Source organism: Phaethon lepturus, unplaced genomic scaffold, assembly GCF_000687285.1.
Source record: "Phaethon lepturus isolate BGI_N335 unplaced genomic scaffold, ASM68728v1 scaffold52760, whole genome shotgun sequence".
Taxonomy (NCBI): Eukaryota; Metazoa; Chordata; class Aves; order Phaethontiformes; family Phaethontidae; genus Phaethon; species Phaethon lepturus.
This window is the reverse complement of record NW_010515121.1, coordinates 1-5,207: the sequence shown is the minus strand read 5'-3', so window position 1 is coordinate 5,207 and position 5,207 is coordinate 1.

Sequence of the window (5,207 nt, the reverse complement as noted above, 5' to 3'; positions counted from 1 at the left end):
TTATTATTATTATTTACTGATTTTTCTTTATTTCTTGTCTTGTTGGTAGTGACTGCAAGACGCAGCCAGGAAGTTTTCTCGACTCTCCCGACAGCGCGGAAGCTGCAGCGTGAGTCACAGTGTTTTACAGCCCTACACTGACTAGGATGCCCGCACCAGGAGTTCAGTTTTACCCTCCACCAGCAGGTCTCAGGGTGCTTTTCCACCCATGTGCCCTTGGGACTACCTCCTTCAAGAATTTCCTTGATGCGCCTCCAGATAAGAGCCTGTAACAAGCATTAGTTGGATAGTGCAGCTATATATAAGGAAGGGCAGCAGTAACCAACACCCTCCTTTATTTGCTCTGGGATTTTTAATTGCTAATGCTCAACCTGTTCAATCCAGCCTGCAGAGCTTGGCTGAGGGCTTTGTCACCATTCAATGTCTGTCCCCCGTTGGGTGCATGCCTGGGTGCGTCGCTCGGGGACAACACCCAGGGAGCTGGTGGCATCACCCAGGGAACCCAGCGGGAAATGGGTGCAAGGTCCCCATCACCATTTGTCCCTTCTGCCTCCCGGGCTGGTGGGGCAGACCACTCCTGAAAGGTGGTTGTTGGGGAGCAAAGTCTCTGCTAACATTGGATGAGCCAGTGCACGTCGCCAGCACCTGGCTGGGGGAAAGCTTTGGGGTGATGAGGGGTGAAGGGTGATGCTCACGGCCAGGAAAGTGCTGTCATCCCTGTGTCCAGACCTCCTGGCATGCACCAATGAGGCCGTATCCAGGTCCACGGAGGAGCAGAGGCCTCCAGTGCACCCCACCACACACCAGCTCTGGGTCAGTTCCAGCACTGCATTTCCAAGGTGCTGCAGACCCCAGGATCCTGCATTCCCCATGGAGTATTCCTGTTTGCACACTTTCCCCTCTCCAGTTCATCTGTGCTCTCTGGTAGTGACCCAACTCACATGGCTCTGGGCAGGATGAGCACCATTCCCCAGCGGGATGCACGTTGTGCACGAGTCAAACTCAAGCACAACCCCGTAGTTGTGTGTGTGTGTGTGCACGCGCAAGGTGCCTCCAGCACCCTTCATCTCCAGGCTGCTGGCACGGAGGCACACGCAGGACATGGTGGCTTCAATCCCCTCAGTGCGTGGACAGAAGTAATTAGCCAGGCCCAGTGACAAAGGGAAAACCTCCCACTCATGGTGTGTGCCCATGACAGGGCACCATGGGATTTCTCTCGCCTCTCTGTCCCGCCTTCTCCCATGGTGGGCACCCTGCACACCCCAGCACATCCAGAGCACCAGCTCTGATAGTTTCCAATGTCCCTTTCCATCCCAGGGACATAGGTCCTTCCTTCTTCTGCTGTCCCCAGACCACACTGGCTGGAGCAGAGTCCATCCCTGCCAGAGCCAGCCTCATCAACAGCAGGATTGGTGGTGGAGTCACCATCACTGGAAGTGTTCAAAAAACGTGTAGACATGGCACTTCGGGACATGGTTTAGTGGGCACGGTGGTGTTGGGTTGATGGTTGGACTTGATGATCTTAAAGGTCTTTTCCAACCTTAATGACTCTATGATTCTAAGTTAAGCACAAGCGAAACATCTGAGTCCCTGTCCCTTGGAGGCTCAGTCCTGCGTAGCACTGGGAGAGCTGGCCCAAGCCCAGCGCATTATTGACCCAAGAGCTTATCTTTCACCATTGGGTTTTTGTGGTTTTTCACTCAGTCTGTTTGCTCCGGGCTGCTGGGGGAGTTTTGCAGCCATGAGCACAGCATATCCCAGTGCCTATGGCACGGCACTCGTTCGTGCACTGGGAACCAGAAGTCCTTCTCCACTCCTTGACCAGTTTGTGCTTCCCAAGTCACTCCACTGACCTGAATGGCCCATCACCGAAAAACAGCACTCTCCAGCTCTTCCTGCCCTGATATTTTAACCCCAAAATGCTGTGGAAGTGCATGCTGGGAGTTCTCTTTCATGACTCGCATGAGCTCTTGGGACTCTGGGCTCCCTTAGACCTCTACGGCACCACAGCCACAGCATCTCCCACTCTGCACCAGGGGGGCACTGGGGGGGATATCAAGCCCAACATTGCCAAGATTTTGCTGGTGCAACTAGTACTTCAAGGGGGAAAAAAATCCTCCTTTTGCGACCACATATTAGCAGCCTTACTCATACCCTGACCTGGGCTGACCCTGGGTATCACAGGGCAGCCCAGAGTGCCCAACTCAGAAGCTGACATGGCTGCACACATGGGCATCCTGGACACCATGGACGTCCTGTTTGTCATCCAGGCAACAGTCTGCTGGTGCTTCTGTATTGGTGGTCAATGGTCCCCTGAGTCCCACTGTTATGATTTTAAATGTCTTTATTGGAGATATCTTGAGTTTCTTAGATAGTTGCATCTCTTCTCACTATTTACAGGGAAACAGAAAAGGACCAGAGTGTGAATGTACGGAGCAAGCAGATGAAGACGAGTAGCAGCGGACAAGGACTCTGTTGTGCTGCTCTTGCAAACCCATCACCAAAAATACAGAGAGCTGTGCTGTACTGATCTGCTGGGCGCCTTGCTACCAGTCCGGGCACAAGTACTCAAGGCACCCCTTGAACGGTGAGCACCCTCTTCGCGCGCTCTCTAAGCACTTCGCACTCACTCCTACCCACTGCCGTTCTCTCAGATGGCACAACACAAGCAACCTGGTAGCAGCAGAGCCACCGAGAGCTGTCCTGACCGTGGGCCGGTGCAGATCGGCAGGATCCGGCTGACAGGGTGGACCAGTTCTGCAAACCTCACCGAATGGCTGTGAAGAACTGGTTCAACAGGGCTCACAGCTGAAGACACAGCCTGAGGTGCGGCTGAATCCCCAGCTTGGGGACGTTGTCTGTATATTGATGCCCCCGACGTAAGAGAGAGACAACAAAACCAGACAGGACAGGGCATTTCCTAAGCAAAACCCAGCTGCCGGCTGGATAGAGGTCTTGGGTATATTTTACCTAATCTCACCAAGGTCCCAGGTGCTTTCTAAGTGGCACTTAATGAAATCCTCAGAAGACCTTGGTTCAGAGAACTACTGGAGCCGTGGACAGTTGCAAAGGCCAGGAAAGGATTCGGTGCTTCAGCTGTCAAACCAGTGGTGGCTCAACATAGAAACAAACTTCCCAGCTGAATCAAAATACAAATCTCAGGTGGGAGGAGAGGAAACAAAAAGACCCATATCTCCATCTTCCTGCGTTCCTGATGCAGCATTCAGCTGACCATAAAGACACTTGTTCTTCTATGGAAGCACACATAACACCTATCAGATAGGTCATTCAGCACTTTCCATTACAGACGCTTCTTCTCAGTTGTTTACAACTTTACCAAAATTCATTCATTTTCTATTTTCCATCGTGGAGAATCTGCCTCTGAGATGAATGTTGGTGTTTCCCTTGGTCCTTCTTTCTGGAGACCAGCTGACAGGACAGTGCTGGCACTCAGGGACTTCTCTGTTAGTGAAGACATGCTCTGCTAAATGGGCTCAATAGAGAGATGCGTTGACCTAGTGTAGGAGAGATCTCCCTCACCATTTCAGAAAGACCTCCACAGACTTTCCTGAGGTGATGGAGATGTGGTTTTGGCCCAGTGTGCACATGCTGCTTACATTCAGAGCAGCTCCATCAGCCATTTCATGCAGAGTTAAAGAGGCACGATGGAGAGCACACAGAGAACAAAACACTTGGGTCTCCAAAGGAAGGGCTGAGCTGGGGACATCAACCTCCACTGCTGCCTAGACAACAGCATGAACCAACTAACTCTTTATGGGTGATACCAGGCCTTTGCTGGCCTTGTTGGCCTTAGTTTTAGCACCTTGGGCAATAGCAATGGCAGTGGGGTTTGTGGGCAAGTTGTTAATTGTGGGAACTACTGACTGGGGCAGAGCGGGGATCTAGCAGCTCTTCTCCGTCTCTAGTTCCCAGGGCATGAGACTGGTGGCAGGGCTGGCATCTCAGCCTCTGCCATGAGGAGGCAGCTGGTGCCTGCTTTAGCCATCTAACCATCCTGTCTTCCCATCCTGAGAAGGAAGGCTCCCTGCTCAACTCCACAGATGTGCTGTGCAGGTTCCACAGCCTCAAAGCATTGAAATATCTTACATGTGAAACTTAGGCCTGTTTGGGGCTTAATCCTGTCCCAGGTAGAACAAAGACCACCTCCCAGTTCCCCAAAACATCAGTCAGAGAGTCATCATGCTAAGGGATGCCATCAAGCATGTCGAGCAGGGAATGGGGTTGTCTTCTGGGGATGGGAAGCGGAGCAGAGCCCATGCTGGGGAGTTTTGCAGTGTTCTGTTCTGTTCTGGAGGAACTGATTTGGCATCATTTTTCTGGGACCTTTTTATTAAAGTTGCTACCCTCCTTTTCAAAGTTGGTTGTTTACTGACAGTAGGTGGTGGGGTGAAGCAGGAACCTCTGGTTGCAGCAACTCTGTTGAAGAATATCTCTTACACAAGGGACAATGAGAGCTGGAAAATGTGGTAGAATGTGTGGGATAAATCATAGAGCCAGAACATCGGTGGCAAACACCATCATTAACCCTTCTCTGGCAATATGGAGACACTCCCTCCTCTGCAAGTGAGCTTTTGTTAAAAAAGATCTGTAAAAAACACAGACACTGTTGGGTCTTCTGCCTTTGCAGTCAGTGTGGCGGTGAGCCTTCCAGAGGTCATTAATTAATGCTTTTTCCTTCAGAGATAAAACCACGTAAAGAGGATCTCTGAGACTTTTGCAGATTCCCATGACTCTAGAAGCAGGGACTTTTAGGAAACAGCAGTTGTCAGGTCACTGGCCGTAACTCTGAGGTAAGCAACTGCACTATCTCTGCCCCAGGCAGGAGCCGACCTTCTCCAGGGCAGCCTGCCAGCGTGAAGCCAGATATCCACCGTGGCTGATCAAGGAAGGAGCCAGCCTGCAGCCAGGAATTTTATCAAATAAAGGGTCTGGGGCAATTCTGAACGGATCCCGCTGCTTACGGGGCCACCTTCACACCTCACCCACAGGCAGAGCCAGCCTTTGCTTGGAGGCAAGAGGAAGGGTTTGAAAAGGTTCCCGACGGGGGACCCAGGCCAGAGACCACAGACTCCTCCTGCGCATTTGGATGTGCACAGCACTTTGTACCCAGGTGCTGGGCGGGGACAACAAGCAGGGTTTGCACGTCCTGGAGTAGATGGTTCTCCCAGACTGCACAAACCCTTCTG